We start from the raw sequence: 15,055 nt of genomic DNA on the forward strand, positions 1-15,055 counted from the left end.
TGGAGCTGGCTACCAACCCCGAGAACAGGAAAAAATTACATTGACATAAATACTCCCTAAAGTGGAGGGGAAAAGTAGCCCCGCCGGTAGCGTAGTGGTCATCGCACCAGACCGGTATTCTGGAGGTCGTGGGTTTGGATACCATCTGGCGGGCATTTTTTTCTCCACTTTCTTGCTTTCCAAATTCTTTATCGGTTTCAATGACCTACCATAACCTCCCCTTTGCTTTCCTAGTTTTTTTGTCGGCCAACGCTTATTTTCTCTCTTTTTTCAACGGGTAGAAAGTGGAGGGGAAAACAAGCCCTGCTGGTCGTGTAAAGGTTATCGCACCAGACCGATATTCTGCAGGTCTTGGGTTCGGATCCCACCTGGCGGGCATTTTTTCTCCACCTTTTCTTTCCAAATTATTTGTCTGTTTCAATGACCTACCATATCCTCTCCTTTGCTTTACGACGTTTTCTTCAGTGCCAACCCTTTTTTTTGTCTTATTTCAATGGGCTCTCATGTCCTATTCTGATTCGCTACATGCGTAGCAAGGGCCTCTGTTCTGGCAGTCTTGGTGCCATAGGGAGGTTAAGAGGGTTCAACGCTGGCCCACCACTCTTCAAATGTCGTAGACTGTCGTGTCACGGCTGGAGGGTTAAAAAGAAGGTCCCCTTCACCCCGAGAAGTCAGAGTCGGAGTGGTGCTGGCTACCACCCCCAAGCACAGGAAAAATTACATTGACATAAATACCCCAGAATGTGGAGGGGAAGAGTAGCCCCGCTGGTAGCGTAGTGGTTATCGCACCAGACTAGTATTCTGCAGGTCGTGGGTTCGGATCCCACCTGGCGGGCAGTTTTTCTCCACCTTTTCTTTCCAAATTATTTGTCTGTTTCCACGACCTACCATATCCTCCTCTTCGCTTTACGACGTTTTCTTGACTGCAAACCCTCACTTTCTGTCTTATTTCAATGGGTCCCTCAATTCCTATTCTGATTCGCTACATGCATTGCGAGGGCCTCTGTTCCTCCCGTCTTGGTGCCATAGGGAGGTTAACAGGGTTCAACGCTGGACGACTACTCTCAAAATGTCGTAGACACTCGAGTTACGGCCGGGGGGTTAAAAAGAAGGCCCCCTTCACCCCGAGAAGTCAGAGTCGCAGTGGCGCTAGCTACCACCCGACAAGCACAGGAAAAAATTACATTGACATAAATACCCCAAAAATGGAGGGGAAAATAGCCCCGCTGGTAGCGTTGTGGTTATCGCACCAGACCGGTATTCTGCAGGTCGTGGGTTCAGATCCCACCTGGCGGGCATTTTTTGTCCACCTTTTCTTTCCAAATTATTTGTCTGTTTCAATGACCTACCATATCCTCCCCTTTGCTTTACGACGTTTTCTTGACTGCCAACGCTTATTTTCTGTCTTATTCCAACGGGTCCCTCATTTCCTATTCTGATTTGCTGCATGCGTAGCGAGGGCCTCTGTTCTGGCAGTATTGGTGCCATAGAGAGGTTAAGAGGGTTCAACGCTGGCCTACCACTCTTCAAATGTCGTAGACTGTCGAGTCTCGGCTGGGGGGTTAAAAAGATGGTTCCCTTCACCCCGAGAAGTCGGAGTCAGAGTGGCGCTGGCTACCACCCGACAAGCACAGGAAAAAATTACATTGACTTAAATACCCCAGAAACTGGAGGGGAAAACTAGCCCCGCTGGTAGCGTAGTGGTTATCGCACCAGACCGGTAGTCTGCAGGTCGTGGGTTCGGATCCAACCTGGCGGGCATTTTTTCTGCACCTTTTCTTTCCATATTATTTGTCTGTTTCAATGACCTACCATATCCTCCCCTTTGCTTTACGACGTTTTCTTGACTGCCAACGCTTATTTTCTGTCTTATTCCAACAATTCCCTCATTTCCTATTCTGATTTGCTACATGCGTAGCGAGTGCTTCTGTTCTGGCAGTCTTGGTGCTACAGGGAGGTTACGAGGGTTCAGCGCTGGCCAACCACTCTCAAAATGTCGTAGACACTGGAGTCACGGCCGGGGGGTTAAACAGAAGGTCCCCTTCACCCCGGGAAGTCCGAGTCGGAGTGGCGCTGGCTACCACAACCAAGCACAGAAAAAATTATATTGACATTAGTACCCAAAAAAGTGGAGGGGAAAAATAGCCCCGCTGGTAGCGTAGTGGTTATCGCACCAGACTAGTATTCTGCAGGTCGTGTGCCACCTGGCGTCCAGTTTTTCTCCACCTTTTCTTTCCAAATTATTTGTCTGTTTCAAAGACCTACCATATCCTCCCCTTTGCTTTACGACGTTTTCTTGACTGCCAACCCCATTTTTTCTGTCCTATTTCAATGGATGCCTAAATTCCTATTCTGATTTGCTACATGCGTAGCGAGCGCCTCTGTTCTGGCAGTCTTGGTGCTACAGGGAGGTTACGAGGGTTCAACGCTGGCCAACCACTCTCAAAATGTCGTAGACACTCGAGTCACGGCCGCGGGGTTAAAAAGAAGGTCCCCTTCACCCCGAGAAGTCGGAGTCGGAGTGGCGCTGGCTACCACAACCAAGCACAGGAAAAAATTATATTGACATTAGTACCCCAGAAAGTGGAGAGGAAAACTAGCCCCGCTGGTAGCGTAGTGATTATCGCACCAGACCGATATTCTGCTGGTCTTGGGTCCGGATCCCACCTGGCGGGCATTTTTTCTCAACCTTTTCTTTCCAAATTATTTGTCTGTTTCAATAACCTTCCATATCCTCCCATTTGCTTTACGACGTTTTCTTGACTGCCAACACTTATTTTCTGTCTTATTCCGACAATTCCCTCATTTCCTATTCTGATTTGCTACATGCGTAGCGAGTGCCTCTGTTCTGGCAGTCTTGGTGCTACAGGGAGGTTACGAGGGTTCAACGCTGGCCAATCACTCTCAAAATGTCGTAGACACTCGAGTCACGGCCGGGGGGTTAAAAAGAAGGTCCCCTTCACCCCGAGAAGTCGGAGTCGGAGTGGCGCTGGCTACCACAACCAAGCACAGGAAAAAATTATATTGACATTAGTACCCCAGAAAGTGGAGAGGAAAACTAGCCCCGCTGGTAGCGTAGTGATTATCGCACCAGACCGATATTCTGCTGGTCTTGGGTCCGGATCCCACCTGGCGGGCATTTTTTCTCAACCTTTTCTTTCCAAATTATTTGTCTGTTTCAATAACCTTCCATATCCTCCCATTTGCTTTACGACGTTTTCTTGACTGCCAACACTTATTTTCTGTCTTATTCCGACAATTCCCTCATTTCCTATTCTGATTTGCTACATGCGTAGCGAGTGCCTCTGTTCTGGCAGTCTTGGTGCTACAGGGAGGTTACGAGGGTTCAACGCTGGCCAATCACTCTCAAAATGTCGTAGACACTCGAGTCACGGCCGGGGGGTTAAAAAGAAGGTCCCCTTCACCCCGAGAAGTCGGAGTCGGAGTGGCGCTGGCTACGACAACCAAGCACAGGAAAAAATTATATTGACATTAGTACCCAAGAAAGTGGAGGGGAAAACTAGCCCCGCTGGTAGCGTAGTGGTTATCGCACCAGACTAGTATTCTGCAGGTCGTGTCCCACCTGGCGGGCAGTTTTTCTCCACCTTTTCTTTCCAAATTATTTGTCTGTTTCAAAGACCTACCATATCCTCCCCTTTGCTTTACGACGTTTTCTTGACTGCCAACCCCTATTTTCTGTCCTATTTCAATGGGTGCCCAAATTCCTATTCTGATTTGCTACATGCGTAGCGAGCGCCTCTGTTCTGGCAGTCTTGGTGCTACAGGGAGCTTACGAGGGTTCAACGCCGGCCAACCACTCTCAAAATGTCGTAGACACTCGAGTTACGGCCGGGGGGTTAAAAAGAAGGTCCCCTTTACCCCGAGAAGTCGGAGTCGGAGTGGCGCTGGCTGCCACAACCAAGCACAGGAAAAAATTATATTGACATTAGTACCCCAGAAAGTGGAGGGGAAAACTAGCCCCGCTGGTAGCGTAGTGATTATCGCACCAGACCGATATTCTGCAGGTCTTGGGTTCGGATCCCACCTGGCGGGCATTTTTTCTCAACCTTTTCTTTCCAAATTATTTGTCTGTTTCAATGACCTTCCATATCCTCCTATTTGCTTTACGACGTTTTCTTGACTGCCAAGGCTTATTTTCTGTCTTATTCCAACAATTCCCTCATTTCCTATTCTGATTTGCTACATGCGTAGCGAGTGCCTCTGTTCTGGCAGTCTTGGTGCTACAGGGAGGTTACGAGGGTTCAACGCTCGCCAACCACTCTCAAAATGTCGTAGACACTGGAGTCACGGCCGGGGGGTTAAACAGAAGGTCTCCTTCACCCCGGGAAGTCAGAGTCGGAGTGGCGCTGGCTACCACAACCAAGCACAGAAAAAATTATATTGACATTAGTACCCAAAAAAGTAGAGGGGAAAAATAGCCAGCTGGTAGCGTAGTGGTTATCGCACCAGACTAGTATTCTGCAGGTCGTGTGCCACCTGGCGTCCAGTTTTTCTCCACCTTTTCTTTCCAAATTATTTGTCTGTTTCAAAGACCTACCATATCCTCCCCTTTGCTTTACGACGTTTTCTTGACTGCCAACCCCATTTTTTCTGTCCTATTTCAATGGATGCCTAAATTCCTATTCTGATTTGCTACATGCGTAGCGAGCGCCTCTGTTCTGGCAGTCTTGGTGCTACAGGGAGGTTACGAGGGTTCAACGCTGGCCAACCACTCTCAAAATGTCGTAGACACTCGAGTCACGGCCGGGGGGTTAAAAAGAAGGTCCCCTTCACCCCGAGAAGTCGGAGTCGGAGTGGCACTGGCTACCACAACCAAGCACAGGAAAAAATTATATTGACATTAGTACCCCAGAAAGTGGAGAGGAAAACTAGCCCCGCTGGTAGCGTAGTGATTATCGCACCAGACCGATATTCTGCTGGTCTTGGGTCCGGATCCCACCTGGCGGGCATTTTTTCTCAACCTTTTCTTTCCAAATTATTTGTCTGTTTCAATAACCTTCCATATCCTCCCATTTGCTTTACGACATTTTCTTGACTGCCAACACTTATTTTCTGTCTTATTCCGACAATTCCCTCATTTGCTATTCTGATTTGCTACATGCGTAGCGAGTGCCTCTGTTCTGGCATTCTTGGTGCTACAGGGAGGTTACGAGGGTTCAACGCTGGCCAACCACTCTCAAAATGTCGTAGACACTGGAGTCACGGCCGGGGGGTTAAACAGAAGGTCCCCTTCACCCCGGGAAGTCAGAGTCGGAGTGGCGCTGGCTACCACAACCAAGCACAAAAAAAATTATATTGACATTAGTACCCAAAAAAGTGGAGGGGAAAAATAGCCCCGCTGGTAGCGTAGTGGTTATCGCACCAGACTAGTATTCTGCAGGTCGTGTGCCACCTGGCGGGCAGTTTTTCTCCACCTTTTCTTTCCAAATTATTTGTCTGTTTCAAAGACCTACCATATCCTCCCCTTTGCTTTACGACATTTTCTTGACTGCCAACCCCTATTTTCTGTCCTATTTCAATGGGTGCCTAAATTCCTATTCTGATTTGCTACATGCGTAGTGAGCGCCTCTGTTCTGGCAGTCTTGGTGCTACAGGGAGGTTACGAGGGTTCAATGCTGGCCAACCACTCTCAAAATGTCGTAGACACTCGACTCACGACCGGGGGGTTAAAAAGAAGGTCCCCTTCACCCTGAGAAGTCGGAGTCGGAGTGGCGCTGGCTACCACAACCAAGCACAGGAAAAAATTATATGGACATTAGTACCCCAGAAAGTGGAGAGGAAAACTAGCCCCGCTGGTAGCGTAGTGATTATCGCACCAGACCGATATTCTGCTGGTCTTGGGTCCGGATCCCACCTGGCGGGCATTTTTTCTCAACCTTTTCTTTCCAAATTATTTGTCTGTTTCAAACACCTTCCATATCCTCCCATTTGCTTTACGACGTTTTCTTGACTGCCAACGCCTATTTTCTGTCTTATTCCAACAAGTCCCTCATTTCCTATTTTGATTTGCTACATGCGTAGCTAGCGCCTCTGTTCCGGCAGTCTTGGTGCTACAGGGAGGTTACGAGGGTTCAACGCTGGCCAACCACTCTCAAAATGTCGTAGACACTCGAGTCACGGCCGGGGGGTTAAAAAGAAGGTCCCCTTCACCCCGAGAAGTCGGAGTCGGAGTGGCGCTGGCTACGACAACCAAGCACAGGAAAAAATTATATTGACATTAGTACCCAAGAAAGTGGAGGGGAAAACTAGCCCCGCTGGTAGCGTAGTGGTTATCGCACCAGACTAGTATTCTGCAGGTCGTGTCCCACCTGGCGGGCAGTTTTTCTCCACCTTTTCTTTCCAAATTATTTGTCTGTTTCAAAGACCTACCATATCCTCCCCTTTGCTTTACGACGTTTTCTTGACTGCCAACCCCTATTTTCTGTCCTATTTCAATGGGTGCCCAAATTCCTATTCTGATTTGCTACATGCGTAGCGAGCGCCTCTGTTCTGGCAGTCTTGGTGCTACAGGGAGGTTACGAGGGTTCAACGCTGGCCAACCACTCTCAAAATGTCGTAGACACTCGAGTCACGGCCGGAGGGTTAAAAAGAAGGTCCCCTTCACCCCGAGAAGTCGGAGTCGGAGTGGCGCTGGCTACCACCCGACAAGCACAGGAAAAAATTACATTGACATAAATACCCCAGAAACAGGAGGAGAAAACTAGCCCCGCTGGTAGCGTAGTGGTTATCGCACCAGACTGGTATTCTGCAGGTCGAGGGTTCGGATCCCACCTTGCAGGCAGTTTTTTCTCCACCTTTTCTTTCCAAATTATTTGTCTTTTTCAATGACCTACCATATCCTCCCCTTTGCTTTACGACGTTTTCTTGACTGCCAACGCCTATTTTCTGTCTTATTTCAATGGGTGCCTCAATTCCTCTTCTGATTCGCTACATGCATAGCAAGGGCTTCTGTACTGGCAGTCTTGGTGCCATATGGAGGTTAAGAGGGTACAGCGCTGGCCGACCACTCTCAAAATGTCGTAGAGTCTTGAGTCACGGCCGGGGGGTTAAAAAGAAGGTCCGCTTCGCCCCGAGAAGTTGGCGTGGCACTGGCAACCACCCCCAAGCACAGGAAAAATTACATTGACATAAATACCCCAGAAAGTGGAGGGAAGAGTAGCCCCGCTGGTAGCGTAGTGGTTATCGCACCAGATTATTTCTCTGCAGGTCGTGGGTTCGAATCCCACTTGGCGGGCAGTTTTTCTCCACCTTTTCTTTCCTGATTATTTGTCTGTTTCCATGACCTACCATATCCTCCTCTTTGCTTTACGACGCTTTGTTGACTGCAAACCCTTACTTTCTGTCTTATTTCAATGGGTCCCTCAATTCCTATTCTGATTCGCTACATGCATAGCGAGGGCCTCTGTTCCTCCCGTCTTGGTGCCATAGGGAGGTTAACAGGGTTCAACGCTGGACGACTACTCTCAAAATGTCGTAGACACTCGAGTTACGGCCGGGGGGTTAAAAAGAAGGTCCCCTTCATCCCGAGAAGTCGGAGTCAGAGTGGCGCTAGCTACCACCCGACAAGCACAGGAAAAAATTACATTGGCATAAATACCCCAGAAACAGGAGGGGAAAACTAGCCCCGCTGGTAGCGTAGTGGTTGTCGCAACAGACTGGTATTCTGCAGGTCGAGGGTTCGGATCCCACCTGTCAGGCATTTTTTTCTCCACCTTTTCTTTCGAAATTATTTGTCTTTTTCAATGACCTACCATATCCTCCCCTTTTCTTTATGACGTTTTCTTGACTGCCAACGCCTATTTTCTGTCTTATTCCAACAAGTCCCTCATTTCCTATTCTGATTTGCTACATGCGTAGCGAGCGCCTCTGTTCTGGCAGTCTTTGCTACAGGCAGGTTACGAGGGTTCAACGCTGGCCAACCACTCTCAAAATGTCGTAGACACTCGAGTCACGGCCGGGGGGTTAAAAAGAAGGTCCCCTTCACCCCAGAAATCGGAGTCGGAGTGGCGCTGGCTACCACAACCAAGCACAGGAAAAAATTATATTGACATTAGTACCCAAGAAAGTGGAGGGGAAAACTAGCCCCGCTGGTAGCGTAGTGGTTATCGCACCAGACTAGTATTCTGCAGGTCTTGTCCCACCTGGCGGGCAGTTTTTCTCCCCCTTTTTTTTCCAAATTATTTGTATGTTTCAATGACCTACCATATCCTCCCCTTTGCTTTGCGACGTTTTCTTGACTGCCAACGCTTATTTTCTGGCTTATTCCAACGGGTCCCTCATTTCCTATTCTGATTTGCTGCATGCGTAGCGAGGGCCTCTGTTCTGGCAGTCTTGGTGCCATAGGGAGGTTAAGAGGGTTCAACGCTGGCCCACCACTCTTCATATGTCGTAGACTGTCGTGTCACGGCTGGAGGGTTAAAAAGAAGGTCCCCTTCACCCCGAGAAGTCAGAGTCGGAGTGGTGCTGGCTACCACCCCCAAGCACAGGAAAAAATTACATTGACATAAATACCCCAGAAAGTCGAGGGGAAGACTAGCCCCGCTCGTAGCGTAGTGGTTATCGCAGCAGACCGGTATTCTGCAGGTCGTGGGTTCAGATCCCACCTGGCAGGCATTTTTTTCTCCACCTTTTGTTTCCAAATTATTTGTCTGTTTCAATGACCTACCATATCCTCCCCTTTGCTTTACGACGTTTTCTCGACTGCCAACGCCTATTTTCTGTCTTATTCCAACAAGTCCCTCATTTCCTATTCTGATTTGCTACATGCGTAGCGAGCGCCTCTGTTCTGGCAGTCTTGGTGCTACAGGGAGGTTACGAGGGTTCAACGCTGGCCAACCACTCTCAAAATGTCGTAGAGACTCGAGTCACGGCCAGGGGGTTAAAAAGAAGGTCCCCTTCACCCCGAGAAGTCGGAGCCAGAGTGGCGCTGGCTACCACAACCAAGCACAGGAAAAAATTATATTGACATTAGTACCCAAGAAAGTGGAGGGGAAAACTAGCCCCGCTGGTAGCGTAGTGGTTATCGCACCACAGTAGTATTCTGCAGGTCGTGTCCCACCTGGCGGGCAGTTTTTCTCCGCCTTTTCTTTCTAAATAATTATTGTCTGTTTCAATGACCTACCATATCCTCCCCTTTGCTTTACGACGTTTTCTTGACTGCCAACGCTTATTTTCTGTCTTATTCCAACAAGTCCCTCATTTCCTATTCTGATTTGCTACATGCGTAGCAAGCGCCTCTGTTCCTCCCGTCTTGGTGCCATAGGGAGGTTAACATGGTTCAACGCTGGACGACCACTCTCAAAATGTCGTAGACACTCGAGTTACGGCCGGGGGGTTAAAAAGAAATTCCCCTTCACCCCCAGAAGTCAGAGTCGGAATGGTGCTGGCTACCATTCCGAAGCACAGGAAAAAATTCAATTGACATAAATACCCCAGAAAGTGGAGGGGAAAACTAGCCCTGCTGGTTGAGTAGTGGTTATCGCACCAGACCGATATTCTGCAAGTCTTGGGTTCGGATCCCACCTGGCGGGCAGTTTTTCTCCACCTTTTCTTTCCAAATTATTTGTCTGTTTCAAAGACCTACCATATCTTCCCCTTTGCTTTACGACGTTTTCTTGACTGCCAACCCTTATTTTCTGTCCTATTTCAATGGGTGCCTAAATTCCTATTCTGATTTGCTACATGCGTAGCGAGCGCCTCTGTTCTGGCAGTCTTGGTGCTACAGGGAGGTTACGAGGGTTCAACGCTGGCCAACCACTCTCAAAATGTCGTAGACACTCGAGTCACGGCCGGGGGGTTAAAAAGAAGGTCCCCTTCACCCCGAGAAGTCGGAGTCGGAGTGGCGCTGGCTACCACAACCAAGCACAGGAAAAAATTATATTGACATTAGTACCCCAGAAAGTGGAGGGGAAAACTAGCCCCGCTGGTAGTGTAGTGATAATCGCACCAGACCGATATTCTGCAGGTCTTGGGTTCGGATCCCACCTGGCGGGCATTTTTTCTCAACCTTTTCTTTCCAAATTTTTTGACTGTTTCAATGACCTACCATATCCTCCCATTTGCTTTACGACGTTTTCTTGACGGCCAATGCTTATTTTCGGTCTTATTCCAACAAGTCTCTCATTTCCTATTCTGATTTGCTACATGCGTAGCGAGCGCCTCAGTTCTGGCAGTCTTGGTGCTACAGGGAGGTTACGAAGCTTCAACGCTGGCCAACCACTATCAAAATGTCGTAGACACTCGAGTCACGGCTGGGGGGTTAAAAAGAAGGTCCCCTTCACCCCGGGAAGTCGGAGTCGGAGTGGCGCTGGCTACCACAACCAAGCACAGAAAAAAATTATATTGACATTAGTACCCCAGAAAGTGGAGAGGAAAACTAGCCCCGCTGGTAGCGTAGTGGTTATCGCACCAGACTAGTATTCTGCAGGTCGTGTCCCACCTGGCGGGCAGTTTTTCTCCACCTTTTCTTTCCAAATTTTTTGTCTGTTTCAATGACCTACCATATCCTCCCCTTTGCTTTACGACGTTTTCTTGACTGCCAACGCTTATTTTCTGTCTTATTCCAACAAGTCCCTCATTTCCTATTCTGATTTGCTACATGCGTAGCAAGCGCCTCTGTTCCTCCCGTCTTGGTGCCATAGGGAGGTTAACAGGGTTCAACGCTGGACGACCACTCTCAAAATGTCGTAGACACTCGAGTTACGGCGGGGGGGTAAAAAGAAATTCCCCTTCACCCCCAGAAGTCAGAGTCGGAGTGGTGCTGGCTACCATTCCGAAGCACAGGAAAAAATTCAATTGACATAAATACCCCAGAAAGTGGAGGGGAAAACTAGCCCTGCTGGTTGAGTAGTGGTTATCGCACCAGACCGATATTCTGCAAGTCTTGGGTTCGGATCCCACCTGGCGGGCAGTTTTTCTCCACCTTTTCTTTCCAAATTATTTGTCTGTTTCAAAGACCTACCATATCTTCCCCTTTGCTTTACGACGTTTTCTTGACTGCCAACGCTTATTTTCTGTCTTATTCCAACAAGTCCCTCATTTCCTATTCTGATTTGCTACATGCGTAGCAAGCGCCTCTGTTCTGGCAGTCTTGGTGCTACAGGGAGGTTACGAGGGTTCAACGCTGGCCAACCACTCTCAAAATGTCGTAGACACTCGCGTCACGGCCGGGGGGTTAAAAAGAAGGTCCCCTTCACCCCGAGAAGTCGGAGTCGGAGTGGCGCTGGCTACCACAACCAAGCACAGGAAAAAATTATATTGACATTAGTACCCAAGAAAGTGGAGGGGAAAACTAGCCCCGCTGGTAGCGTAGTGGTTATCGCACCAGACTAGTATTCTGCAGGTCGTGTCTCACCTGGCGGGCAGTTTTTCTCCACCTTTTCTTTCCAAATTATTTGTCTATTTCAAAGACCTACCATATCCTCCCCTTTGCTTTACGACGTTTTCTTGACTGCCAACCCTTATTTTCTGTCCTTTTTCAATGGGTGCCTAAATTCCTATTCTGATTTGCTACATGCGTAGCGAGCGCCTCTGTTCTGGCAGTGTTGGTGCTACAGGGAGGTTACGAGGGTTCAACGCTGGCCAACCACTCTCAAAATGTCGTATACACTCGAGTCACGGCCGGGGGGTTAAAAGGAAGGTCCCCTTTACCCCGAGAAGTCGGAGTCGGAGTGGCGCTGGCTACCACAACCAAGCACAGGAAAAAATTATATTGACATTAGTACCCCTTAAAGTGGAGGGGAAAACTAGCCCCGCTGGTAGCGTAGTGATTATCGCACCAGACCGATATTCTGCAGGTCTTCGGTTCGGATCCCACCTGGCGGGCATTTTTTCTCAACCTTTTCTTTCCAAATTATTTGTCTGTTTCAATGACCTTCCATATCCTCCTATTTGCTTTACGATGTTTTCTTGACTGCCAACGCCTATTTTCTGTCTTATTCCAACAAGTCCCTCATTTCCTATTCTGATTTGCTACATGCGTAGCGAGCGCCTCGGTTCTGGCAGTCTTGGTGCTACAGGGAGGTTACGAGGGTTCAACGCTGGCCAACCACTCTCAAAATGTCGTAGACACTCGAGTCACGGCCGGGGGGTTAAAAAAAAGGTCCCCTTCACCCCGGGAAGTCTGAGTCGGAGTGGCGCTGGCTACCACAACCAAGCACAGAAAAAAACTATATTGACATTAGTACCCCAGAAAGTGGAGAGGAAAACTAGCCCCGCTGGTAGCGTAGTGGTTATCGCACCAGACTAGTATTCTGCAGGTCGTGTCCCACCTGGCGGGCAGTTTTTCTCCACCTTTTCTTTCCAAATTTTTTGTCTGTTTCAATGACCTACCATATCCTCCCCTTTGCTTTACGACGTTTTCTTGACTGCCAACGCTTATTTTCTGTCTTATTCCAACAAGTCCCTCATTTCCTATTCTGATTTGCTACATGCGTAGCAAGCGCCTCTGTTCCTCCCGTCTTGGTGCCATAGGGAGGTTAACAGGGTTCAACGCTGGACGACCACTCTCAAAATGTCGTAGACACTCGAGTTACGGCGGGGGGGTAAAAAGAAATTCCCCTTCACCCCCAGAAGTCAGAGTCGGAGTGGTGCTGGCTACCATTCCGAAGCACAGGAAAAAATTCAATTGACATAAATACCCCAGAAAGTGGAGGGGAAAACTAGCCCTGCTGGTTGAGTAGTGGTTATCGCACCAGACCGATATTCTGCAAGTCTTGGGTTCGGATCCCACCTGGCGGGCAGTTTTTCTCCACCTTTTCTTTCCAAATTATTTGTCTGTTTCAAAGACCTACCATATCTTCCCCTTTGGTTTACGACGTTTTCTTGACTGCCAACCCTTATTTTCTGTCCTATTTCAATGGGTGCCTAAATTCCTATTCTGATTTGCTACATGCGTAGCGAGCGCCTCTGTTCTGGCAGTCTTGGTGCTACAGGGAGGTTACGAGGGTTCAACGCTAGCCAACCACTCTCAAAATGTCGTAGACACTCGAGTCACGGCCGGGGGTTAAAAAGAAGGTCTCCTTCACCCCGAGAAGTCGGAGTCGGAGTGGCGCTGGCTACCACAACCAAGCACAGGAAAAAAATTAAATTGACATTAGTACCCCAGAAAGTGGAGAAGAACACTAGCCCCGCTGGTAGCGTAGTGATTATCGCACCAGACCGATATTCTGCATGTCTTGGGTCCGGATCCCAGCTGGCGGGCATTTTTTCTCAACCTTTTCTTTCCAAATTATTTGTCTGTTTCAATAACCTTCCATATCCTACCATTTGCTATACGACGTTTTCTTGACTGCCAACGCTTATTTTCTGTCTTATTCCAACAAGTCCCTCATTTCCTATTCTGATTTGCTACATGCGTAGCAAGCGCCTCTGTTCTGGCAGTCTTGGTGCTACAGGGAGGTTACGAGGGTTCAACGCTGGCCAACCACTCTCAAAATGTCGTAGACACTCGCGTCACGGCCGGGGGGTTAAAAAGAAGGTCCCCTTCACCCCGAGAAGTCGGAGTCGGAGTGGCGCTGGCTACCACAACCAAGCACAGGAAAAAATTATATTGACATTAGTACCCAAGAAAGTGGAGGGGAAAACTAGCCCCGCTGGTAGCGTAGTGGTTATCGCACCAGACTAGTATTCTGCAGGTCGTGTCTCACCTGGCGGGCAGTTTTTCTCCACCTTTTCTTTCCAAATTATTTGTCTATTTCAAAGACCTACCATATCCTCCCCTTTGCTTTACGACGTTTTCTTGACTGCCAACCCTTATTTTCTGTCCTTTTTCAATGGGTGCCTAAATTCCTATTCTGATTTGCTACATGCGTAGCGAGCGCCTCTGTTCTGGCAATGTTGGTGCTACAGGGAGGTTACGAGGGTTCAACGCTGGCCAACCACTCTCAAAATGTCGTATACACTCGAGTCACGGCCGGGGGGTTAAAAGGAAGGTCCCCTTTACCCCGAGAAGTCGGAGTCGGAGTGGCGCTGGCTACCACAACCAAGCACAGGAAAAAATTATATTGACATTAGTACCCCTTAAAGTGGAGGGGAAAACTAGCCCCGCTGGTAGCGTAGTGATTATCGCACCAGACCGATATTCTGCAGGTCTTCGGTTCGGATCCCACCTGGCGGGCATTTTTTCTCAACCTTTTCTTTCCAAATTATTTGTCTGTTTCAATGACCTTCCATATCCTCCTATTTGCTTTACGATGTTTTCTTGACTGCCAACGCCTATTTTCTGTCTTATTCCAACAAGTCCCTCATTTCCTATTCTGATTTGCTACATGCGTAGCGAGCGCCTCGGTTCTGGCAGTCTTGGTGCTACAGGGAGGTTACGAGGGTTCAACGCTGGCCAACCACTCTCAAAATGTCGTAGACACTCGAGTCACGGCCGGGGGGTTAAAAAAAAGGTCCCCTTCACCCCGGGAAGTCTGAGTCGGAGTGGCGCTGGCTACCACAACCAAGCACAGAAAAAAACTATATTGACATTAGTACCCCAGAAAGTGGAGAGGAAAACTAGCCCCGCTGGTAGCGTAGTGGTTATCGCACCAGACTAGTATTCTGCAGGTCGTGTCCCACCTGGCGGGCAGTTTTTCTCCACCTTTTCTGTCCAAATTTTTTGTCTGTTTCAATGACCTACCATATCCTCCCCTTTGCTTTACGACGTTTTCTTGACTGCCAACGCTTATTTTCTGTCTTATTCCAACAAGTCCCTCATTTCCTATTCTGATTTGCTACATGCGTAGCAAGCGCCTCTGTTCCTCCCGTCTTGGTGCCATAGGGAGGTTAACAGGGTTCAACGCTGGACGACCACTCTCAAAATGTCGTAGACACTCGAGTTACGGCCGGGGGGTTAAAAAGAAATTCCCCTTCACCCCCAGAAGTCAGAGTCGGAGTGGTGCTGGCTACCATTCCGAAGCACAGGAAAAAATTCAATTGACATAAATACCCCAGAAAGTGGAGGGGAAAACTAGCCCTGCTAGTTGAGTAGTGGTTATCGCACCAGACCGAAATTCTGCAAGTCTTGGGTTCGGATCCCACCTTGCGGGCA

At 48.6% G+C, this 15,055-nt stretch overlaps 2 non-coding genes across 2 annotated transcripts; both read left to right on the forward strand.

The window, feature by feature from the left end:
* The first annotated feature begins 762 nt into the window (after positions 1-762).
* Trnat-agu (transfer RNA threonine (anticodon AGU)) lies at positions 763-835 on the forward strand. The gene has a single exon. It is a non-coding gene; the product is annotated as a tRNA-Thr (tRNA).
* A 6,347-nt stretch (positions 836-7,182) lies between these two features.
* Positions 7,183-7,255, forward strand: Trnan-auu (transfer RNA asparagine (anticodon AUU)). Its single transcript has one exon. It is a non-coding gene; the product is annotated as a tRNA-Asn (tRNA).
* Positions 7,256-15,055: the final 7,800 nt, after the last annotated feature.

Source organism: Haemaphysalis longicornis, unplaced genomic scaffold (genome assembly GCF_048455015.1).
Source record: "Haemaphysalis longicornis isolate Haplotype H1 unplaced genomic scaffold, Haemaphysalis longicornis Haplotype H1 scaffold_27, whole genome shotgun sequence".
Taxonomy (NCBI): Eukaryota; Metazoa; Arthropoda; class Arachnida; order Ixodida; family Ixodidae; genus Haemaphysalis; species Haemaphysalis longicornis.